At 32.4% G+C, this 12,434-nt stretch overlaps 1 long non-coding RNA gene across 1 annotated transcript in view; it reads right to left on the bottom strand.

The window, feature by feature from the left end:
- Nucleotides 1-409: 409 nt before the first annotated feature.
- LOC121485510 overlaps nucleotides 410-12,434 on the bottom strand; it is a 32,734-nt gene continuing 20,709 nt past the window's right edge. Inside the window, exons 2-4 of the long non-coding RNA XR_005986303.1 lie at nucleotides 3,163-3,223; nucleotides 984-1,115; nucleotides 410-629 (exon numbers count right to left, since the gene is read on the bottom strand). This is a non-coding gene — a long non-coding RNA (uncharacterized LOC121485510). The remainder of the gene's footprint in view (nucleotides 630-983; nucleotides 1,116-3,162; nucleotides 3,224-12,434) is intronic.

Genomic DNA, 12,434 nt, shown 5'->3' with positions numbered 1-12,434 from the left:
AAAAAAGCATATAAACAGTTCATTCTTAAATGAGAAGTCTTCATTTTCTTTTTTTAAAAATTTTGTCAAACAATATTTTGGCTATTTACTCAGTAAAATTCATATGAATATTCCCTTGGCAGAGACAATTTTAAGGACATGCAACCTAGTGAGAGCTCATAGAGTTCCATGTTTGGTTTAATGCTTTGTTACCATCACTTATAAAATAAATAAATAGGGGATCCCTGGGTGGCGCAGCGGTTTGGCGCCTGCCTTTGGCCCAGGGCGCGATCCTGGAGACCCAGGATCGAATCCCACGTCGGGCTCCCGGTGCATGGAGCCTGCTTCTCCCTCTGCCTATGTCTCTGCCTCTCTCTCTCTCTCTCTCTCTCTCTGTGACTATCATAAATAAATTAAAAAAAAATTAAAAAAAAATTAAAAAAATAAAAAATAAATAAATAAATAAATAAATAAATAAATAAATAAATAAAGTGAGCCTGCATGGCTCAGTTGGTTATGTTTCTGACTCTTGATTTGGCCTAGGTCATGCTTTCAGGGTCTGTGCTGGGGTTCTGTGCTGGGCGTGGAGCCTGCTTGAATTTTCTCTTTCCCTCTTCCTCTGCCTTCACATGCTTTTTCTCTCTCTTTCTCTAAAAAATAAAAATAAAAATAAAAAATAAAAAATAAAGAATAAAGAATATATTTAAGAAAACTCTTTTGCTTTTATGAATCAAGTCTTGAAAGTTAGAATGCAGTGAAAATACAGCCCTGCTCTTTAAGAATGCTTAAAAATAGAGAAAATAATTCAACAGAATATTTGAGAGATATTCCAACAATAAGCTACAAACAAATGTAATTGAGAATATTGTAATGAAATGGAATGAGTGCAAGAAATTGAGCATTGGATGTACGGGATCTTGGGGAGGTAATGAAATGCAGCACAACTAGCCTTCTGTGGAGTTTTCTTAAAGAAGAATATTGTCAAATCAATTTCAAATGCCTACCTGAGAGAACTGACTTAGATACAGAACATCCAGAATCTGGCTTGTCTTCTAACTCCATGATTCTCATGCTTTCATGCATACAACAGTGTTCTTGGTAGCTGTTTTAAATGTAGCCACTCTGATTTATGAGATCTAGGAAAAGGCCACAGAACAATCATTTTTAACAAACACCCTCAGGTGGTTCTGAATGAAGTTCATCCATGGATCAAACTTTGAAAAATACAGATCTATCATAGTATCCAATTGGTTTGAAGTTGACAGTTTCTTTTCCACCCATTAAATAGCCCAGTCATTAGGAGTTTTGTTTGTGTTTGTTTATTTGTTTTATTAAAGACCTGGCTGCACTATCTACACAATAAAGGTTTTTAAAGAAATCAATATTTTTTTTAGCTGTGAGCTATACATTAGGTTTTATTAAAAACTTCCCTTCCATGAGTGGGAAACACAAAAAGCTTAAGTGAAAGAATTAGGTAGGTAATGTAATGGGAGTGATATAGTTAAGTCTAACAGAAATATCCAGAGAATGGATATCTCTTGGACAAAATTAGCCCCTGAATTTACAAATGACATCTTTTAAGACAAACAGTATATAATAAAATAAGAAACTGAATAAAATAAGAAAATAAGACTAAAATAAGAAAATGAATACTATTGTAGTGGGAAGAAAGCTCAGTCATACTGCTAAGTAATTTTTTCCATTGTCTAAAAATAAGGCTGGCTTAATTTAATATGCAATATCAAAAAGTGTGCTTAATAGTTTGCATTTGTGAAGAAAGTCACATTACTCAGATCATCATGAATATGAAGACTCATTTGGCTTTTTATTTAAGTGATTAACAGTTTTATTTTGCAATCAACCAAAAGTGCTATAGAACCAGAAAATATTCACATGTGTGTGTGTGTCTTTTTCCTTCCTCAGCATCTAATTTTAACCAACTGGGTTATTTTAAGTTATTCAACATTTGAAATGAAAAATTTGCTTTTTAATGGAGAATCTGCATTCATCATAAAGATAAAACAAAAAGTCCTTGGCAGAGGTTTTCTCCACAGAAGCAGGCTATTTTTGTACTGTATATATAGCAAATTGTAAAAATACAAATTCCAGAAATTGTATCTCAAAAATTTAAAAACGAAAAGAGCATACATGTAAGAATCTATCTTTAGTTCTTTTTATTACCATTAAGTAATAAAAGTTTCAGGGATGACATTGTAATTGTTGAAGTCAACAATTTGTGAAGATTTATTTTAAAGAGAAGTTAGGAAGATAGTAAACAACAAATGGAATCAATGAAATGAGACAAACGTTCATTATTTGTTCATTTAGGAAAAATAAATAAAGGAGATTGTGACCTAAATGTTGGGAAATATCAGGAAGGGAGACAGAACATAAAGACTCCTAACTCGGGGAAACGAACTAGGGGTGGTGGAAGGGGAGGAGGGCGGGTGTTGGAGGGGAATGGGTGACGGGCACTGAGGTAGACACTTGACGGGATGAGCACTGGGTGTTTTTCTGTATGTTGGTAAATTAAACACCAATAAAAGTTAATTAAAAAAAAAAAAAAAAAAAAAAAAGGAGATTGTGACCTGTATCAGGTAGATCTTCAGATAATGTAGTAAGGGAAAGAGAATATTTGACTTGTAATTTTAAAGTTGATATCAATGTTATTGATAATATTGTTTCCTAAACACATAAGTAGCCATGTTGATGAGGTAATGGAACAGAGAGTTTATATTGAATTATATTAGTCAGAACTTGAGTATAGTTTGTTGGCTTAGTAACATTTGCATTTTGCACTTCATATAAGGAAATGTCTTTTCAATAATAAAGCAATAAACTGTGAAAAACACACATTTTAATGAAAAATTATACATACATTCAATTGACAGCAAATTGAATGTGAATAAAAAAAATTTGGTATTTTATTATTCTGATTTAAAGTGGAATCAAACCAAGTATGAATGTGATTACATGTTTTGATTCTGGTTGTGGATTTGGTGACATTAAAAATAATACTTCTCTAGTAAAATTATTAGCTTGAGCTCCATCATTACTAGTCAGAAATGTATATTCAGTGTCACTGCAATTACAAAATATAAAATAAATACTTATAAACTGACTACTTCATTCTACAGAGGTCTATCAAAAATTTTAACTGGGCTCTATGAAATAAATATTTACCTTTGATTCTTCAAAGCGGATGTAATTTCAATTCTTCCTTCGCTACATCTCACATTTCCACCTAATGAGAAAAGAAAATATAAGAACTCAAATAAAAAGCTATGTCTTTAATTTGTTAACACCAAGTAGTTCATTGGCACATCAGTACTGCTTTGGTTCTACTTATGTTTTTGTTCTCCATAGCAGGCAAGTAGTTACCTACTAGAGAGACAGAGCAATGCCTTTGTTAATATTAATATTCATATTAATTATCAACTAAACTCCAGGTATGAATAGGATTTCATCAGTTTTGCCACTAAAGGGATCCCCTTCCTATGTTCCAATCCAAGGTAACAAGAGATTGTTTCTAAAACTGCATAAATCCTAAAAACAGTGTCCTTTCTTTTGTACTCTTTTCTCCCACTTCATTTATCCAAGTGTTTTTCTTGGATTCAACTGTAGTCAACATGTTCTAAAATGTTATCCTCCCAAGAAACCATCACACCTTTGATAGAGCACAGCAAATTATCCACAATTTCTATCTTCAGACTATTTCCACCTTCAAAACTGTGCTTTTATGTGTGTTACAAGGTCCTTCTTTATAAATATCATGTCTCTTTTTCAGTAATGTTCTTTTCTCACAGCTTTGAATCTTACACATCCATTTATTTGCAAATCTTTTTTTAGGAAACTGTAACCTCTAAACTGAATTTTAAGCTGCATATTTCCAACGTCTGGCCTGAAAATTTCATCTTGCATTTTCCATCAGTATTTAAACTCAAATTCTTCAATCAGTTTTCCTTCTGTTAATACTAACCTCTTATTTATGTCAATGGATTAATTTCTCCAAATTCAAACTTAAAAACTACAGATTTTAGCTTTTAATCTTCCTCTTATTCACTCACCTCAAACTTCCATTAAAAATGTGTCTTGTAAATCTTTATATTTCTATTGACCCCATTAACTCATGAGTTATCATTTTATTGCCAGATATTTTTAAAAACCTCCCAACCTGCCTCTCTTCACCAAAGCATTCTTCCATGGCTCTACAGTCACTAGAATACTTTTCCACAAATCTTATTTTTCAGATTGTTCCTCTATTCAAAATATTGAAGGATTTTCCCTTATTTTGGGGGAAAAAAGTCTCAACCTTTAATACTGGCACCTAACTGCTCCCTGTCCCTAGACTCCGACTTCAATTTGTTGTACCAGTACTGTCCAGCTGCATTTATTATTCTACTCCATTTTGTGTATATATGTATATATGTATATATATATATATATATATACACACACATATATATGTATATGTATATATGTACATACACACACACACACACACGGCATCAAGATCTATGCTTGTGAGAGATTATTTTCTGAATTGAGGGGTTAAGGACATCAGTGAAACTGTTTTCTCAAAAAAGCAATGAAACTACTGAGAAAACAATTTTTTTTTTTTTTGAGAAAACAATTTTTAAAAAGCATTTTGGAATTCTGGAAATTAACCAAATTCATGGAATAAATGGAAAGCATCTCTCATGAAACACTGGTGGACATTAGTAAAAACAGCATGACTATGTCATTTTGACCTACAGCTATTCCTATTCTCCCTCACTCTCCAGCTCACTAGCATGGTAGACATGAAAGCCAGTAGACTTACAGTCAATAGAGATGACTGATGTCTTTTAAGCTCTGTTGAAACTCCATCACAGAACATAGTCTATAGTCTGAAAAAAAAAACTTTTTGGAAAATCTCTATTTCCTGAGCTATCTGAAATCTTTATAGCTATCTGATTCAACTTGGGACTCAGCTCTCAAAACAAACAAAACTCAAAAACAAAAACAAAAACCCTATTCCTAGAAAATACTGCAAACAATAGGATTTTGCTGATAACATCACCACAGTTGGGATTGAAAAAAGCCTGACCAAAGATGTAAAAGAAACCATTAAATTGTTTATCGTCTCTACAGTTTTGCCTTCTCCAAAATGTGATATGAGTTGAATCCTATACCACATAGCCTTTTCAAAAGATCTTCTTTCATTTGGAAGTTATAAGCATTTAAGATTTATCCATGTTTTTGCATGTCTTGATAACTCATTCCTTACTATCACTGGATAGTATTTCAGTATTTCATCATTTGTCATTTTGCTTGTTTTAATTTAACTATTGAAGGATGCCTTGGTTATTTCCAGGCTGGGCAATTATGAAAAAGCTGGTATAAAAGCCCACATGTAGGTTTTTGTATGCACATACATTTTCAAATACGTTGAGTAAATATCTAAGAGTGTAACTGCTATGATAAGACTATATTTAGCTTGAGATTGTCTTCAAAATAGCTCTACTATTTTGCAGCCCACCAGCAGTACATCAGAGTTCCTGTCACTATACATTCTCACCAGCAATTGGTATTGTCAGTTGTTTTTTTTTTTTTTAATTTCAGCCATTCAAACAGTTGTGTAGTAGTATCTTATTGTTGCTTTTATTTGCACTTCTTTAATACAAATAATGTTGAGGATATTCTCATATGTTTATGATATATGTTACATATACGATATATATAATATATATATATATATATATGTTTATATCTGGATATCTTTAGTATAAGATGGATATCTTTTAGTAAAGTGTCTAACCAAATCCTTTGCCCTTTTCTAACTGGATTTTGTGATAAAAAGAATAAGGCCTCCCCAACCCTGAAATATGTCAACATCCAAATCCCTGGAACAATATTACACTCAATGGAAAAAAGGATTTTATAGATGTGATTAAAGTAAGAATCTTGAGATGGAAAGATTAACCTGGGTTATCTGGATATGCTTTTGTAATGTTCACTGTAATTTTGCTCACAAAGAGGAAACAGGAGATTCAGAGTCAGAGAAAGAGTTGTGATGGTGGAAGAAAAGGTTGGAGTGTTTGGGACCAGTATCAGCCTTTAGAAAGTGGACAAGGCAAGAGAGTTTCCACCACACATCTTCCCAAGGAGTGCATACTTGCAATTTTTTTAAACTTTTGACTTGCAGAATTTAAGATAATAAATTTGTGTAGTTTTAAGCCATGGAATTTGTGGCAATTTGTTACAATAAAAACAAGAAACCAATGCAGGTTCTTTATTTTCTCACTGTTGGATTATGATTTCTTTGTATCTTCATTAAGCATGGATTTTGTAAATATTTTTCCTAATCAGTGCTTTTTTTTCTATTCATTTCATTAAAGTGAATTTTTATTTTTATTTATTTTTAAAGATTTTATTTATTCATTCATGAGAGACACAGAGAGTGAGAGAGAGAGACAGAGACACAGGCAGAGAGAGAAGCAGGCTCCATGCAGGAAGCCTGATGTGGGACCTCATCCTGGGACTCCAGGATCATGCCCAGGCTGGAGGCAGGTGCTAAACTGCTGAGCCATCCAGGGATCCCCCAAAGTGAATTTTTTTAATTTTAATGAAGTATAGCCTGATTATTTTTTTTGTGGATCCTGATATTGGTGTCATGTCTAAAAACTCATTACCAAACCAAATCACAGGGGTTTTTTTTTTTTTCCAATTTTTTTTCTTCTACAAAGTCTATATTTTTCCATTTATTCTAGTTCTGTAATCAATTTTGACATATTTGTGTAATATGCAGGGTATAAGCCTAAATTCATATTTTTGCATGTGGAAATCCAATTGTTTTCCATCATTTGGTGAAAAGATTTTCCTTTCTTCTTTATTGATTTTGTGCTTTCATCAAAAATCAGTTAACTGTATTTCTGGGCTCTCTATTCTGTTCCATTGATCTATGTATCTGTTCTTTCACCAACATGATGCTGTCTTACCATTACCATAACTTTATAATAAATATTGAAATATGGTCATGTGAGTCCTCCAACTTTGGTCTTCTCAGGACTGAGTTGACTATGCAAAGTCCTTTACTTTACTGTATAGCTTTGAGAATTTGTCAATATCAACAAAATAGCTGAGATTGTAACAAGAATTGTGGTGAATTTGTATATCAAGTTGAGAAAAATTGACATATTAACAATATTGATTATGAACACAGAATATCTCTCCATATGTTTAGGTCTTTGATTTCTTTAATCTATTCTTTATTTTAGTGCACATAGACCCTGGTTGGTATTTTGCTAAATTTATACTGAAATATATTCATTTGGTAGATGTTATTATAAATAGTTCTTTTTAATTAAAAATTCAGTAGTTTTTTTTCACTGGTATGTAAGAAAGCTATTTATCTTTTAATATTTGTATTGATCTTGTATCTTCCAATCTCGTGATGTTTGTTTATTAATTCTAGGAGGTTTTATGTAGATTCTTTGGTGTTATCTACATAATCAATCATGTCATCTGTATATAAAGAGTTTTATTTTTTCTTTGCAATTCATATATACTTTGTTTTTCTTATTCTTTCTAGATTTCTAGTATAATGTTAAATTGGAATGGTGACAGAGGACATCCTTTCCTTGTTCCTGATCTCAGAAGGAAAAATGTCTAGTTTCTCACCATTATGTATAATATAAGCTTTAGATTGTTTGTGGATGTTCATTATTAAGTCAGGAAAGTTCCCCTCTATTATTAGTTAGCTAGAATTTTTATCCTGAATGGAAGTTGGATTTTGTCAAATCTTTTGTGAGTCAATTGAAGTGATCATATAGATATGGTTTATTACACTTACTGATTTTTTAATGTGATTTGGGCTTGTATACTTGGCATAAATCTCAGTTGGTCATGTAATACATCGTGGAATAAAACCTAAAAATATGAGATTAGTCAGAATTACTCCTCTTTTTTTTATAACATTTGTAGTTTATGTCTTCTTTTTCTTGCTTGCTTAACATGTCTAAATGTTTTCCAATTTTATTGATTTTTTTCAAATAACCAGCTTTTAGTTTGTTAGTGTTCTCTATTATTTTCTTCTTTTGGCTCTAATTTTTATTATTTCCTTCTTTCTGCATGTTTGAAATAATCTTCTTTTCTTTCTGTATATTTCTAAGTTGGAAGTTTAGGTTACTGATTTTAGATCTTTCTATCTAATATACTCATTAATACTATACATTTCCTTCTGAGCATTTCTTTTGCTGCATCCCACAATTTTTGATAGCATGTATTTTTATTTTATTAAAATCAAAACATCTAAAAAAATTCTCTTGAGATTTCTTTTTGGTCCTTGTGCTACTGAGAAGTGTATTTTTTTTAAATTTCCAAATATTTAGGGATATCTCAGCTGTCTTTATGCTATTAATCTCTACCTTAATTCCATTGTGATCTGAGAATATAATTTGTGGAATTTCAACTTTTTAAAAATTTGTTAAAGTGGGTCATCTGTCCCAAAATGTGGCCTACATTGCCAAATGTTCCAAGTGACCTTGAGAAAAATGTGTTTTCTTCTGTTGCTGGATGGAGTATCCATAAATGTCAATTGCATAAAGTTGATTGATTTGTGCAGTTCAGTTCATTTTCATCTTTATTGATTTCCTGCCTGCTTTACCTATCAATTACTGACAGAGAAGTGTTAATGTTTTTAATTATTATAGCAGATTAGTTTATTTCTCCTTGCAGTTCTATCAGTTTTCTTCTCATGTATTTTGTTGTTAAGTGCATAGCCATTAAGATTTGTTATGATTTCTTGGGGAATAGATTTTTTTATCAACATATAGTGCCCCTTTATCCATGAAAATGTTCCTTATTTTTAAGTCTGTTTTCCATAAAATTAAGATATGTTACTCCAGCTTTCTTTTGATTGGTGCTGTCTCTCTAATTTTAACCATCCATGCCTTAATATTTAAAGTGAATTACACAAATACTACGTATAGCTGTGTTTTGATCTCAAAATGCTCAGTAAAATGAAATTATACACACAAAACTTACAGAAAGTATGGCAACTATGTGTCACCAAAGAGAGAATGTCACAAAAAGATAGAAATAATAAGAATAACAATAATTATTCGGATTGTAACGATTTCATTATAATAAAAGTAAAGCAAAAAATAGAATTTCTGAACCTGAATAGTATTATAGCTGAGATGAAAAATTTACTAGAGGGATATGCCAATGGATTTGAGCTGGAAGAAAAACATAACTAATGAACTTGAACATAGATTGAGGGATATAATCCAAATTGAGTTCAACAACAAAAAAACAAAGAAGAAAAAGAATAGGAAATAAAGATGAGAGGGACAACATCAAGCATGCATGTATGAATAAAGGAGGAACCAAAAATGTATAGTGGTAAATCAACAGGAAATGATATATGAAGAAATAATGGATGAAATATTCCCAAATTTAATAAAAAATATTTTAGCTAATATATGAGGGGCTCAACAAACTACAAGTAGAATAACCTCAAAGAGATCCCCACCTAGATACTTCTTAGTCAATTTAATGAAACTCCCTAAAGATAAAGAGAAAAGATTGAAGGCATAAAGAGAAAAAATTATCATGTAGAAGGATTTTTTATACGATTTACAGCTGATCCATGTGAAATCATGGAGGCCACAGGGCAGTAGGAATTTATATTCCAGTTTTAATAGAAAAAGACTGTCAACCAAGAATTCTATATCTTATAAAACTATCCTTCATAAATAAAGGAGAAATTAAGACATCCTTGACTGAGTAGAGACTGGTAGAAGTGACTTCATTCATATTCTCTCATTCTATTTTTATATATCTATATGTATTCTATTATAGATATGATAATAGTCCAAATGTAGAAAATAAAATACTATTCAGAAAAGAAAGGCACAAACTAGAGATATATGCTATCCCATAAATGAATCTCAAAAATATTTTAGTGAAAAAAAGCCCAAACATGTTCAGTGAAAAAGTACAAACACAAGGGTCCACATACTTTATTATTTAATTTATATGAAATCCACAGAAAAAATGAAGTTATAAAGACAGCAGGTAGATTATTGGTTACCCAGAGTGGGGAGAGAGGAAGAAGGATAAACAATGCGTAATCATAAACAGTACATGTTCATTTTAGGGGGGATAATATGTTCTACAATGGATTTATTGTGATGGTTCACAATAATTAATGCATTTACAAAAAAAATCACTGAATTGTACATTTAAAAGAATAAATTATACGATAGGCAAATATGCCTCAGAAGGCTTATTAAAATAAGCGAAGGGGGAAGAAGAAGGAACTATGAAAAAAGTGATCAGGGAATCCCTGGGTGGCTCAGAGTTTTAGCCCCTGCCTTTGGCTCAGGCCATGATCCTGGAGACCCAGGAGTCCCACATCAGGCTCCGTGCATGGAGTCTGCTTCTCCCTCTGCCTGTGTCTCTGCCTCTCTCCCTCCCTCTCTGTGTCTCTCATGAATAAATAAATAAAATAATAAAAAAAAGTGATCATACAAAGATGAGTAGAGCAGGATCACCACCTTTATTAGCTCCCAGCTTAGTGAATCTAGTGAGAGGGACAAGATAGCCACAAAACACTGCCCACTACCACTAAAAACAGAAAAGAAAAAAAAAAAATCCACCAATGGATTCCGGTACAATTTTCTGTTTCAGAAATATAGTTAGTATTAGGGTTGCAGATAGTCGTGTTTGAGGAACTGAAAGTTCCTCTTATTTTTCCTGTTGAAAATGATAGTATGATGAGGGGGTAGTGAGAAGTGAAAGTCAGTTGACAACTTTGAAACAGAAATCTTTTCTGCAATGTGTACAGATCAAGACTGAAAACTTGCATTAATGTATATAAGAAATGACAATTGATTGAACTAAAATAATGGCAGGGATGATCTTAAACAGCAGTAAGAAACCCCTTGATATTTAAGAGATATACTTGCTAAGATTTAGCATAATGCAATTTGATAATTTCCTAAGAGTGCATTTAAGAAATTCTATCATGTTCAAACATCTAAAGCAAAATGATTCTGGACAAAACTACATTTGCAATTCTTTTTATTTTCAGATTATTATTCAAGGATGAAACATTATACAAAAAAAAATGAAAGTATGTTATTTAGATTCAACTTTGCAGTGGAGACTACAGTACCTTCTAAGTTACAGCAATGATTGATACTGCTTAAAAGTGGAGCAGTGTGTATGGACACTGCATCTTCCACAGAAAAACTTCTACCAGTCATTACTTAAGTATGAGGGACATGAAGTTGGAGACTTTCATTTACTTTTGTATCTGCAACACTGAGAACATTGCCCATACATTTAGACACAAATTATATTTTTGTTGAGTAAGTGGATATACACAGTGAATAAGGGGAAAACTTCTTAAGAAGGATTTTTGTAACCAAAGATACCAAGGTTGAAAGGAATTGTTTGAACTGAGATATCACAAAATGAAAATACATTTCCCAGAATTTGTAATAGAGCTAACCAGAAGGGGTCAGTACCATTCTACCTTGGACCCAAGCATAATAAACTAGAACTAAACAAATAGGACTTTACACTCCCTTCAAGAAGAAACAAAGAGGAATTTAAGCATCCAATTAGATGAAATTTCTCATATCATTTACAGAAACTCAGTGACTCCTATGACTGTAGTATTGGTAAATGCAATAAATTTAGTGAGACTTTGTGAAATAATGCATAGGGCCTATGAATAAAGCACTTGGGGCAGCAACCTTGTCATTGCCTGAAGGCAACCAACTCATTTGAAATTGTAGGAGAGAGTGTGTGAAGGTTTTAAAAATCTAACCTTTCTATGCTTATCAACATGTTTTATTATCACAGTTCTATGCTTATCAACATATTTTATTATCACATGATGATTTGTTGAGATTTGCTATGGGCCAGGAACTATCTTAATTGCTCTCCACCATTATCTAGCATAATGCCAGTGACAAGCTGTAAGGTTTTTATATAAATGAGGAAATTGAGGATTTAACAGATATTAAGTAGAAAGATGTAAGTTCCCGGATGGCAGAGATTTTCTGTATTTCATTCAGTACTGTATTCTCAGTGTTACATTAAGGTTAATGTTATAGGCTGACTTATGCTACCCACCAACTTGAATGTTGAAGCTCTAACCCCTAGTATCTCAGAATGTAACTCTACTCGGAGATAGAGCCTTTAAACAGTGATAGGTTAAAAATGAGGCCATTAGGGTGGGCCCTAGTCCAATTTAACTGGTGTAGTTCCAAAAGAAAAAATGTGGACGCATAGAAAGACACATTTCCGCACAGAGGAAGACACCAGAATGCATACATACATCCAGAGCAAAGACCATGTGGGGATTACAACAGCAGGATGGCCATCTGAAAGCCAAGGAGAGACCTCAGAAGAAACTAACCCTGTTAATACTTTGATATTGGACTCCTGGTCTCCAG

This window comes from Vulpes lagopus, chromosome 2 (genome assembly GCF_018345385.1).
Source record: "Vulpes lagopus strain Blue_001 chromosome 2, ASM1834538v1, whole genome shotgun sequence".
Taxonomy (NCBI): domain Eukaryota; kingdom Metazoa; phylum Chordata; class Mammalia; order Carnivora; family Canidae; genus Vulpes; species Vulpes lagopus.
The sequence above is the reverse complement of the archived record's forward strand: the minus strand, read 5'-3'. Positions and strand labels throughout refer to the sequence as shown.